At 39.0% G+C, this 14,046-nt stretch overlaps 1 protein-coding gene across 1 annotated transcript in view; it reads right to left on the bottom strand.

Annotated features, from left to right (window-relative positions):
• LOC149213504 (FMN-linked oxidoreductases superfamily protein) overlaps nt 1–14,046 on the bottom strand; it is a 238,146-nt gene that overhangs the window by 208,986 nt on the left and 15,114 nt on the right. The gene's annotated exons all lie outside the window — the stretch shown is intronic.

Raw genomic sequence — 14,046 nt, 5'->3', positions numbered from 1 at the left:
CTCTTTTCTGTTCATGAAACTGCGTGTATACGCGACTTCATATATAGCGAGCCTGCGTATCCACGACTTAGTATATAGCGTACCAGCGTGTATACGCAACTTGGGCTTAATGAACCTGCGTATATGAAATTTCTGAAATTTCTCTTCATTCTTGTAGTCTGGACTGAGATCTGTCATCAAAGAGAGTTGCCATCAAGGACAACACTTGTACCGTAGCGCCACACCTGTGCCAAAATGCCAACAATCTCCCCCTTTGGACTTGATGGCAACCCCAAGATCCTTAGAATCATTCTCCCCCTTTGTCATCAAGGGCAAAGGACTGCGCTCCCCCTGAGTACATGCTGATATCTCTGCTCTGCTGTGCTGAACATGCTCCCCCTGACTGTAGGCAAGATCTGCAAAAGATGTTCTTCAAAAGGAACCAAGATTTATACATCATAAAGGACCTTCCTATCACCAAAAGACTCAATACATACATCCATACTCCCAACCAAGAGGGGATACATCAGAAATTTACATATAACAACCAATCACATTACATCATTCATCCCAGGCATAGTGGGGAAACCAACATAGGCCGTTACATGACCTTGACACCATAAAAGAGATACATGACATAGAAACGAAAAAATCTAGCAGCATCTGATAATCATCTTTTAGATCAGCAACCAAGATTTCCTTCTGTGCTCCTTCTCCTGAAACCAACAACAGTTGTGAACTAGCATCTAAATGCCAACAATGCTTTATTAGACTTTAAGCTGCTCCCCCTGACACTGTGCCTGCTGCACGCCCTGAAACTGTGCCTGAAGGACTCTGGCATGCCCATATCAGACCTTCTCCAACCAGAGTCTGCCCTTGCTATTCAGAACTCCATATACGCGACTTCACCTGCATAAATCAGCGTATGTACGCGGATATCCCTTATACAACACGCATACACCAACTTTTCTTTAGAACAGACAAGCTTCAACAGCAGGATGAAGCATCAACTACTCCCAGCTTTTGTCTGAGATATTCAAAAGTCTCCCTGGGCAGTGGTTTTGTGAGAATATCAGCAACTTGTTCTTTAGAAGGAACATACTCCAACTTGACCTTTTGTTCAAGCACTTGTTCCCGGAGGAAGTGATACTTGATTGGTATGTGCTTGGTATCTGAATGCATGACTGGATTCTTTGAAATGTTGATTGCACTTGTATTATCACATAAGATAGAGACAGGTGGAATGCAAGTGATTTGAAAATCCGGCAAGGTCTGCATCATCCAAAGAAGTTGAGTGCAACAAGATGTCGCAGCCACATATTCTGCTTCAGCTGTAGATAAAGCAATCGAACTCTGTTTCTTGCTAAACCAAGATACTAATCTGGAACCCATGAAGAATGCACCACCACTTGTGCTTTCCCTGTCATCCACACTTCCGGCCCAATCTGCATCTGTGTAAGCATGAAGAGTGAGATCTGTATCTCTAGGATACCATAAGCCATAGTTTTGAGTCCCTTGAAGATACTTGAAGATTCTTTTGACTGCCTGAAGATGAGTTTCCTTTGGGTTGGCTTGAAATCTTCCAACAATTCCTACTGCATGCATAATATCTGGTCGAGTACCTGTCAAATAAAGAAAACTCCCAATCATGGATCTATAAGTGGCTTGATGAACTGTTGTTGATTCATCATTTGCACTGAGGCTGTATCCTGTAATCATGGGGGTACATACTGGCTTTGAATCTTCCATGCCATACTTCTTCAAGATCTGCTTGAGGTACTTGGTTTGAGACAAGAAAATACCTCCTACATTTTGTTGGATTTGCAATCCAAGAAAGTATGTCAATTCTCCAAGTAATGACATTTCGAATTCTTTCTGCATAACCAAGGCAAAGTTTTGACTCATAGCCTCTTCATTGCTGCCAAAGATAATATCATCTACATACACAACAAGTATTAGCAATTTGTTATTTTCAACTTTTATATAGAGATTGCTATCTGCTGATCCTTTTGAAAAACCTTGTTGGTGAAGATATTTGTCCAAACGATAGTACCAAGCCCTTGGAGCTTGTTTGAGACCATAGAGAGCCTTTTTCAATCTGCATACAAGGTTTGGATCATTCCCAAGAATGAAACCATCTGGCTGCTCAATATATACTTCTTCTTCTAAGTCTCCATTTAGAAAGGTTGATTTCACGTCCATTTGAAATACCTTGAAGTTTTGAAAGCTTGAGAGAGCAAGGAACATTCGGATGGCCTCAAGTCTTGCAACAGGAGCAAAGGTCTCTTCAAAATCTATTTCTTCTTGCTGCGCATACCCTTTACAAACAAGTCTGGCCTTGTTTCTAATTACTTCTCCATTTTCATTCAATTTATTTTTGAAGACCCATTTTGTCCCTATGACATTCTTATCTTTTGGTCTAGGAACCAATTCCCAAGTGTTGTTCTTTTCGATCTGCTCAAGTTCTTCATCCATTGCTTTGACCCAACATTCATCTTTGCATGCCTCTTTCACATTTTGTGGTTCAGTGGAAGAGAGTAATGCCAAATAGCTTGAAGCTTCTGCAATTGTTCTTCTTGTTTGTACTCCTGCTTCTTTCTGCCCCACAATCTGAGATTCTGGATGATTCTTCTGAACATATCTGGATGGAGTCTTCTCTTCTATTCTTGTCTGCTCCTCTGGTTCTTCTTGAGGTTCTTCTTCTTCTTGAGGTTCTTCTTCTTCATCATTCTGTCTTTGAGGGTAGCCTTCATCTTCTTCGATGTCTTCATGATGAACTTGCCTAGGAATGTATCCCTTCTCATCAACCACAACATCAATGCTGTCAACAATTCTGCCAAGTCTTTTATTGTAGCACTTGTATGCTTTGCTATGTGGAGAATAACCAAGAAGAATGCCTTCATCTGCTCTTGGTTCAAGTTTGCCAAGTTGCTCATCAATATTCTTAATATAACATTTGCTCCCAAAGATTTTGAAGTGCTTCACCGAAGGAGTCTTACCACACCAGAGCTCATGAGGGGTTTGAGTGCTGTTTACTCGGACATTTGTTTTGTTGAGAATAATAACCGCAGCATGTGCAGCTTCACCCCAGAAAGTTGCGGGAGTACCTGATTCATCAAGCATAGCACGAGCCATTTGTTGGACTGTTCTGTTCATTCTTTCCACAACTCCATTTTGCTGAGGAGTTCTAGCTGTAGAGAATTCTCTTCTTATCCCATGTTCTTCACAAAAATCGAAAAATTCATTCGAGGTAAACTCCCCACCTCTGTCAGATCTGAGGCACTTAATTTTGTGTCCTGATTCATTTTCAACCAAAGCTTTAAAGGATTTGAATTTTTCGAATGCTTCATCTTTGTGCTTCATAAGTCCTAACCAGACAAACCTGGAGAAATCGTCAATGAATAATATCAAATATTCTTCTCCTCGAGGTGTTCTTTTTCTGAATGGACCACATGTATCTGTATGTACTAGCTCAAGAGGCATGCTAGCTGATCCTTCCTTCTCAGGAAAATTAGTTCTGGTTTGCTTTCCAAACTGACATGATTTGCATATGGTGTTGTCTGGAATTTTGATATCTGGAAGATCACGAACTGCCTGATATTTGCATGCTTTCCTTATTTGTGAAAAGCTTAGATGCCCTAACCTCCGATGCCATAGCCAGTGTTCATCATTCTTGCTCAAATAGCATTGTTGTTGTCTTTCTTCAAATATGTATAGATTATTTGGAGTCCTTCTTCCTTTGATCACTGTTTCACCTGTATCAAGATCACGAACACAACATCCATTTGATCTAAATATTACCTCTGTTCCTTGATCGCACATCTGACTGACGCTCAGAAGATTATGCTTCAATCCATCAACATACAAAACATTTCCAGCTTTGACCTTCTCTTTCAACGGAGCAACGCCTTTTCCTTTTATGGCTGCAGAGATATCGTTTCCAAAAGAAACTTTCTTTCCCTTTTCTAATGCGGTATATGATTCAAGTTTTTCTTTGTCCCCTGTCATATGCTTCGAACATCCGCTGTCAATGTACCATAGACTTTCTTGACCTTCTGCATAAAAGGCTATCCCACATCTTTCTGGTTGCGGTTCCTTTATTCTCCATGTTCTGACATTTGAGGTTTGTTCCTTCTGAGTTGTCTTCCAGAACCTGCTCCTGCATTCAGAGTCTTCATGTCCAAAGTTATTACAAATAGAGCATTCAACTTCATTTTCAAGAACCGAAAGTTGTTATAAGTCCTTTTCATGGTTCCAGTCATACTTCTTTGCTTTTGAGCTTCTCTAGTCATGATTGTCTTGTAGGCAACACATTGAGCTGCTTTGTGACCGAAGTTATGGCAAGAAAAACATTGGCCATTAAAGAAATTTCTGCGATAATCAGATCTATCATCCAACCGATTGTAGCTTCTATTGACATCCATTCTTGGGGCAAATTGGGAATATTTTACCTGTGGCTGATTGTAGCTTCTGTTTGTCCTTAAGGCAGCTTGTCCCCGAATTTCTTGATAGTCTTTATTTGTTCTTGAGGTAAACTGTCCCTGATTCACCTGATGACTTTTATTTGGCCTTGGCTCACTCCTCCTTGCTGCATCAAGATAACTTTTAGAGGTAGAAGCTTGAGATGTTTCTCCCTTATATCCCAGACCTGTCTTGATCAGAGGAGAACGCTGCACATTGATAATCTCATCCAAGGTTTCACATCCTTTAACAAATTTAAGATTAATCGCTTTTGTTTTCTCAATCTCCTTTCTAAGACAAACAATCTCACATTCCAATTCTTCAAGATGTTTTTCCTTTTCAGCCAGTTGACATTGTAGAGAATCAATAATAGCACTTTTCTCTTCTAAGCAAACTTTGAGATTATTCATTTCTTCACAAAAGCCTTCTACATCTATAGCATCCATGTAGTCATCATCTTCAAAAGCCATTAAAAGTTTATATCTATTACCTTGTTCATCTTCGTCACTATTTGAAAGACCATCACTATCTTCATGAGTGTAATAGCTTTTCTTCTTTTCATTCTGTTTCTTGTTCCATTTAACAGGTTCCTTTCCCTTGTCATTCTTATCTTTGTGAGGACATTTGGCAGCATAATGACCTACTCTTTCACAAGCAAAGCATTTAAAAAGTAACTTACCTCTGAACCTTCCAGAACCCCTTTGAAGATTTCTGACAAAATTTGATTCTTCTTCTTCATCTTCTGGCACGTGACTTGCTTCATAATAATCTTCTTTGCCTGAAGCCTTGAAAGCAGCTTCTCTTCTGTCTGATGGACCACCCTTTCTCATTTCATAAGCAGTTAGAATTCCGTGAAGCTGAGACATAGTAAGAGTTCGTAGATTTTCCTTTTCTTCTATTGCAGACACTTTAGATTCAAATTTGGGGGACAATGATCTTAGAACCTTTTCAACCACAATAGCTTCTTTTATTTCTTCACCCAAGTTTTTCATGCAATTAACAATCTCATCTACCCTAAGGAAATAGTTAGCCACACTTTCATCATTATACATTCTGAGAGTCTCATACTTAATCCTGAGAGTTTGAAGTTTAGCACGCTTTACCTGTTCGTCTCCTTCATAGCTCGTGACAATTTTGTCCCATATTTCTTTTGCGGATTTATAGTGCATTACCTTCATGAATTCTGATTGGGATATACAACCCAATAGAGTACTGACTGCTTTCGCATTTGTTTCATATTTCTTTTTCTCGGCTGAATCTGTAGGAGTAGCTGAAGGAAAAGTGTAGCCTGTCTCTACGATGTCCCAAACTTCTGTACCAAGAGATTGAAGATAGGCAGTAACTCTTACCTTCCAATAATTGAAGTTTGTCCCATCAAAAACCGGTGGCCTGATTGATGCTTCTCTCTCGTAGTTGCTCATGATGAACGATCTACCTTCAAGCGATCAAGCTTCTCTGAAGGACCTGCTCTGATACCAATTGTTGGAAATAATACTGAGAGGGGGGGGGTGAATCAGTATTATCAGATCAATAAAACTTTTTCAATTTCATACTCAGAAACATATACGCTACTTCAGTTAAGTGAACCAGCGTGTACACGCTACTGTGTCTAAAGAAACCAGCGTATAACCAGAAAACTTATGATTCAGTTAGCTTATATTCAGTAAATGCATCAGGACATTATTAACCATATTAATAGTAAACAGGTGCAGTATAACAAACAGATCATCACACAAAAGCCACACACATGAACACCATGATATAAGGTGGAAACCCAATGTGGGTGAAAACCACCTGCTGCAAGTCGTCTCTATCTTTCTTTAATAAGAAACTTCAGTTTACAATCTTTTGTACTGGTGCAGCCTTATACCAGTACGCAGGCTACAACCTTCTCTCGTTTTCCAGACTCTCCTGGAAGGGAGCTCCAACCCCCTTTGCTCTTGTACTAGCTAAGATACTAGTACGTAGGTGCTGGCCTACAATCTTCTTTCCTTCAGGTACCACTTTTCATACATTTTCAGACTGGATATTCCTAAAGCACAACATTACAATCTGAAGACCACAATTCATCCAATTTTCATAACAGATCATTGAAGCACAAAACAACCAATACTAGCATCATCAATCTTTGAATCACTGAACCACTGAAACCCTGTCAACACCCAGTCACCAAAACACAGAGCAGACTACAGAACTCTGCAATAACAGTCAGACCCAACTGCAACCCCAAAAATTAAGCTTCAAAAGATATACGCTACTTCAATGAAACCAACCCGCGTATACACGCGCTTTTACCAAAGACAACCTGCGTACAGATCTAAAAATAATTTCTCATAACTTGCAGCTGTACCAGACGTCAGTCATACTCAAAACATAACATTGCGTCAGTATGCAGATCTAAAAATACGCATAATCAACCATATAACGATAGTTCATTTCAAACCATTTGATCCCGATCTATCCTTAGATCTAGTCTTCCATCAACCGGTGTGATCTCTCCTTAGCTTAGATCAAGCAACCCAGAACCTGCATACTAGATCTCTTTCTTTTTCAGATATTCAAGACTTTTCAGATGCAATTGCCTAATGATCTTCTTCTCCTTTTATAGTCTTAGGCCTTGCTCAATACCACGGACCAAAACCATAGTAATCCAATACCATCAACTTCAAAAATAGGGATCAACACGTCTGTCGAGATACCTTGGTCAAAAAAACATAGGCTCAAGTACCGAGGACTAACTACCACGGACCAAAGGAAAGCTTCTCGACATGTACGCTCTTTTCTGTTCATGAAACTGCGTGTATACGCGACTTCGTATATAGCGAGCCTGCGTATCTGCGACTTAGTATATAGCGTACCAGCGTGTATACGCAACTTGGGCTTAATGAACTTGCGTATATGAAATTTCTGAAATTTCTCTTCATTCTTGTAGTCTAGACTGAGATCTGTCATCAAAGAGAGTTACCATCAAGGACAACACTTGTACCGTAGCGCCACACCTGTGCCAAAATGCCAACAGTTCCCAGCACTGGGCAGCAATCGCTGCTCCAAGCTCTACACTGGAACTGCGTCACCTCCTCTAGGAGTTGTGTCACCTTACCAGTGAGCCTTCCCAGCTTAGAAATCGATCTGTTGAATTGATGCCCAATCTACCTCACAGAAACCCCAACACTGCCTCTGTGTGACTGCGTCAGCCCTCCAGCCTCTGTATCACCATCCTAGAGTTGTGTTCTCTCCCTAGTGTTGTGTTGCCTCTCTGCTATGTATTATCGGCCTTGGACGAAAGTCCCGCTGCCGAACTACTCCTCTCTGCACTAGAAGCTTACTTCAAAATTCTCAGCAAACCACGCCCCAGAATTTTGATCTAGCTTAAGTGTTGTTCTCATTGTGTGTATTCTCCAACTGACCCCAAGCCTTCCTTTATACTTTTCCTGTTGAGAAATCAACGGTCGTGATCTAATCTCTAATCAACGGCTAAAGATTAAATTAGACTTGATCCTCATCTCTTAGAATCTTCTCGCCCATATTTTCATTAATACCCATTAATATTTTAATTTTCCTAAGTTTAGACTTAGGAACCCCATTAAAAATATTAATTATTTCAACAAAATACAATTTGCGTGGAATTTCACCAAACGATTTATGGGACTTGGAGATCTCATGTGTTCTAGCCCCTCCATAAAATTTCGTAGCTAGAGCACATCCGATGCTACCCAAAAAACAACACTTTTCACATATTCTTCTTCTTTTTATGAGAACCAAACTTCCGAAGCTTTCCTCTCCTCTTAACCATGGCAGCGAATGCTTGAACTTGTTCGCTTTGTCCCACATCACTTTTTGTCTTCAACCTGGTTTCTTCAATCTAACATAATGACCAAAGTTCACTGAATGGGGTGGCTTCCTTCTTTCCTTAGATGCTTGATTCGAAGTCACCCCATTCCTCTGGTAGTGCATTGAGCACAACTGTGGTCATCTCTTTATCAGACATTATTTTCCCCAACTCTTGTAGTTGGTCTTGTATTTTTATACCCTCATGAAGTATGAGGCTATTCCTTCTTCCTTTGATATCTTCATTTTGTATAGCCCAGTCTTTAAGATATGACTTCTCCAGTGGTGCTTACAAAGAACAATTCTACTAACTTCTCATAGATTTATTTTGATGTCTCCAACTTTACAACATATGGTATGAGGGATCCTTGATGGATTCCATAAGGATCCTTTGAGCCCTAATTTCCCCTTTCATATACTTGGCTAGGGCTTGAGCTTCTTCCTTTGGAGGCTTAGTGATTGAACCCTTAACATGTTCAACGACTTCATTTTCTAAGAGGATCAAATCTATCCTCTTCTTCCATGCAAGAAAGTTTGATGACCCAACCATTTGTTGCTTTCCTTGCAAAATGAAATCATTTTAACAGATTCAGACATATATATAAAGATACTTACCTGTGAAGATACTCCTTGATGACACTATCTTCAACTTGATGCCTTCTTGATTTTGATGAAGATGTTGGTAATAGAAGATGTCTTCCTCCAAAAGTGATCCTTAGCTCAAAATAGAGCGAGATCACCTAGATTCCTTTGATGATGTTGACAATGATTCTTCTTGCTTTCTCACATGATAGTGTAGAGTGTGGTGGCCTTTCCAAGATACTTCAAATGTAGGGTCTTTCCTTGATTGAGTGGATGACGGGTCCTTGAGGTCTTCTTTCCTTTGAAGATTGTAAGCTTCCCAAGAATGCTTTAATTGAAGAAACCTTCTTTGGATGATCTATGGTGTGATCCTTGAGTAGTCCTTCTCAATGCTTCTTAGTTGTTCGGCCCTTATGAATCTCTTCTTGATGATTCGATGTCCCTGATGTTTCCTAAATGATCTTTCTTGTGCTTCAACTCTTGAGTATCCTTCTCTAAGTTGCCTTTCCTTGATGCAGTCACCTTAGCTCTCAAACCATGTTGAGAAAACTAGGGGCATCAAATTAGGTGATTTCTCTTTTCTTTGATAATTGCTTGTGATGTCTTTTTACTTAACTTGATTAGATTATTCTTCAACTTGATTATTATTGTGTTCTCATCATCAAACAACTACCAAACCATAAATAACAATGAGACAAGAGGACAAAAGATATGGGCGATCAGCCAAGGCCAAAACCTCTCTAATTGAGAGGAAAACCCACCAGAATTCTTCTCTTCTTATAGAACTTCAATTGAAGAATTCCAAGACCTATGACCCTTGACCAAGACCAAGTCAAAACTTCTCCTTGAAGCACTTTCTCAACTTGAATCAAACTTGCCTTATAGCAACCTTCTATTTCTTATTTGACCAAGAATTTCGACTTGCAATACTGACTATAACTTTGGCCTTCCTTACCTGTAACTTTCAGCCTCCTATACTTCGCACGTGTGGCAAACTTGAGGTTGTTTGAGATTTCTTCTTTCCTTCGCTTGGGCAGGCTTCCTTTCTTTGACTATTCGGTTTGTATTTTCAGACTTCTTTGACCTTTGATCCACATTCTTGACCTGACTGTAATTCCGTCCTTCTGTAGCTAAGATTATGTTGTAGTTACAATCCGCACATGTGAGGAATTAGCCCAAAATAGACCTTGAAAGACTTAGACTTTTTCTTCCCCTTGTACTCTTCCTTATTCGCTTTATGTGAGACTTTTGATCCAACTTTTGTGATCTTGTTGGATAGATCCTAGAATGAGGTCGTGTACTCCTATATATAGACTTCTCACCCCTAATAGGTCGACTTGATATTGTTCCTAGGCCAACATGTCTTCTTGATAGGCTGACTTGCTTCTTTGGAGGCTCGACTTGATTGTAGCACATAGACAAGGTCTTGGAGGGTCTTTTGACTCTAACTTTGACTCCAATAAATTTCTTTACAATATGTAACATGCCCAAGAAGGGTCTTTCATACATGACAATGACTTTCTTGACTCGTAGACTCAATGACAAGCCCTATAAGCTCTCAATGGGAGCTTGACCTATAAAACAAATTTCCTTGAGCATGAAACCCATGCCTCAAGAAGAACAATGATAAATTTATTTTTCTCAGTACATCAAATACATAAAATCATGATTACATAAATCATTATGAAGACCGAACCTAGTTACGCATTTCAACACTGACATCTCCTATTGTAAAATTATCATCAATTTTCAATCAAGGAACCTCACTATTGCCTCCTTGAATTTTTATCTTCAATTGATTGAAATTCACTAGGGTTTGATGAAGATAAACCTCTTTGTAGCATTTTCCTTCTCATAACTCATTCCCACCGATCTTCCATAGACCTTGCTTTGACTCCATTAGCTCAGGATTTAAAAAAGGCACTAGTCTATTAGTGTGTCGATTCTATAAAATTTAAAACCCTAAATTTTATTTTTTATGTTTCTAGGGTAAATTAGGGTTAGGTTACGACAAACTTAACATTTAATAGCATAAAATAACTTCAACCTCACAATCTTAGGGTGGCTTTGCATATACTAAATTGAAAAGGAAAAAATATCATTTTCTTATGCATTGTTTGGCCACCTTTCAAGACTAAAATCTAGAGCTTTATAGTGTTTTATGCATTTTCAACCAACGAAAATTTTACTCATTAAATAGTGTTTGTTTATTTATTGCATGTCATCATTTCTAAGCTATTTTGTTATTGTTGTTATAAATTTTGCATGTAGTAAATTATGCCTCTTAAAAACCATTAATTTATAACAACAAATGGTGATTTAAAGGTAGCATGTGGTTGAGATCTATCTGAACCTCTCCATGACTATTCAAGCCCTCTAGATTCAACCATAGATCTTTTGAACTCATTACCTCGAATTATCTCTCATCTCACCAAAAGCCCTATTTTGTTGACCATTATACTTGGGTGTTTTATTTAGCAGAATCCTTGGAGGGTATCTAGCCTAGGATTTCTTGAATTATATAATCTCCTAGATCTGCTGGGGAAGCCTCCTTTATGGGGATAATATCCATCCACATTGTTATGCGGAATTTACGATTGAGGACAAAGGTGAATTTCCTAAACCTAGTGGACTGGTCTAGAACAACAAAAGGAAAAGTATATAAAGTTTTCCTTAGAGAAGTTAAAGAATGGGAAAGAGGCCTACCTTGAATCTGTAGCAAGCTTTCCTTCATCTTCGCTTGTAAGATCCAATTGTAGCTCCAAGTGCTATAATTAGAACCTGCACACAGCTAAAACAAGCCAAAGATCTACAACAACCAAGTAGCATAGTCTAACATCTCTATTCAATGAATTAGCAAGGCATTGAAATACATGAATGTAAACATAACACAACACATATAGGAAAAGAAAGATACTTTTTATATTAATAGAAATAGGAGAGAGTTTACAACCATAAATAATAGTTGATCTTGTAGATGTCTCCCCAAGTTGCCTTGTCCTTCCTTGTCACAAAGTACACCTCAATATCAACCCTAATGGATGAAGATGATGACTCCTTTATATTCAAGGTAGCAGAATAAGGGCACAATCAATCTCCAAAAGCCAACCTTGATGCTATGGATGGCAGTAAATTTATAGGAGAGGGATGATAGTTTAGGATTTACCATAATGAGCTTGAGATCCACTTATGATGGGAGGATGAGCTCAAGGGATAAGAGGTGAAGTCTCCAAGGTAGGATCAAATAGGATTCGAGCTTCTTATCCATGGTAAATGGTTAAAAAAACCCTTAGAAGCTTCTGGAAGAGGAAGCTTCAGAATTATTTTTAATTTTCCTGAATTTCTAGAATCAACGCACCTGCTGAAGGAAGCAATTAGTGTTGACCAACGCTGGTGTAGAAGGGAGCAACAAGCACTGAACACAAGTGGTTAAAGGGACAAAGTGCGCTAGGGCTAAAAACATTGATTTTGAGCGATTAATCCCAGAAACTCTGACTTTTTGGAAAAGTCATGCTTAGGGCTTTATGAAGGGATGATGGCAACATGTTCAAGGATGTTGATTGATCCGGTTTGCAGGCCTATTGATCGGATGTGACAAAATGACCTATAACAGATTCCCCCATAAAGTACAAAATTTGAAACAACAGTTGATGACTGAAGTGCTTTACCTTGTGACAAGTCTGGATTAAGAACAACTGGTCGAGATCATCATCTATTACAATACATTTTCATCATGATATCTTTGTTGAGGGAGGCATACCCATGCTCAGCACATAAGCTAACATTACATGTACAATGATCAAGAAGTCTCATCTACTGATGACAAAGAGCGGACCCATGCATGGATGATTGTCTGTATGATCATAGCCATCCTACTTTGTAATTTCTATATTAATCTTGAAATCATAGTCTGGATGGATGGAACTAGATCTAGGGTCTTCTATCTCGTTTACTCGATCGTTCAATGTACGAGTCTAACCATGCAAATAAATGAGTTTAAGTCAAACATGGTAGACACCATTTGATTATCGACCAATGATGTAAGTCGTTAACAAATGCGAAAGAAACAATCAATGATATTAATGGCTCTCAAGGAACCAAAGTACAATCTGTATGGTGTGAATGAATGAGCTGAAGTCGAACACCACACAAAATCTTCCAATCAAAGGCCAATGATGAAAACTCTAGCCAAGAGCAAGGAAACTTGCCATTGATGTATGCAAGTCCCAAGGTACCGAAGGGAGTTTCTAAGTCAACTTCCTAGATTATGAGCTAATGTCAACAAGAAGCGACCCATTGCAGGAGGGTCTTGATGTATCCCCCATCAATGACACGAAACAGGTGTCAAGATTTGAGACAAAATGATGCTGATACGGAATTGGTTCAGGAACAACAGACATGAATGAAGGCTTAGGAGTATTGTAGCAAACATTAACTGAATAACTTCTCTTGAACATACAAGGGGCACGGAATGGAGTTGGCAACATTGACCCAAAACTGAATACAGAGGCTTTGATATGGTGTGATGAACCAAAAAGACAAGCAAATTTCCAAACCCAATAGCCACGGAGATGAAGTGGAAGAGTGCCACGCTCAAGAATGACTCGCTGCCATTAATAGGTGGACTACCCTGTTTTCCCAATCTCCCTAAGCATAATTAGTCAGTACCTCTTCATTTTTTAACAAGCTTGAGGAGGATAACATATGGTTGATCTCTAAGTTCATTCTTCGGATGAATCCCTCTGAGTATTTTTAACGAACCCTGAGAAGGAGTGGTTCGATCCTATCACGTTCGATGAGTCCATCGTAGTTTGATGTTTTACGAATTCTACGAAGGTGAAACTCGACATATTTTACATGTTTAGAGAGTTTGAAAAATAAGCGAATAAAAAAAAAACCACAAAGGTTCATTTTCAAAAAGTTGTCCCTTGAGCCTGAAAAGGCAGAAAACAATACTCAAAAGAACCTCTTAGCCATGTTCGACTAAGGTATTCATTTTCGTAAATAGCCTATCTCAGTCTGGAAAAGGGCTAAACTTATATTGAGTAGACGTCTTTTCATTTACTTTAACGAGTTTGAAAAGACAAGTGTTCAGCAATCTTTTCATGTTTAGAGACTCTGAAAAGAGTTGAAAGAGGACTCCAAGGGGTTCCTTTTTCGTGAGTTTACAGAGCCCGAAAAAAGTAATAAATGTAT

The sequence above is a fragment of the Pinus tabuliformis genome, chromosome 1_1 (genome assembly GCF_031772625.1).
Source record: "Pinus tabuliformis cultivar Carrire ecotype Pingquan chromosome 1_1, CPIR1, whole genome shotgun sequence".
Lineage (NCBI taxonomy): Eukaryota > Viridiplantae > Streptophyta > Pinopsida > Pinales > Pinaceae > Pinus > Pinus tabuliformis.
This window is presented reverse-complemented; position numbering and strand designations above follow the sequence as displayed.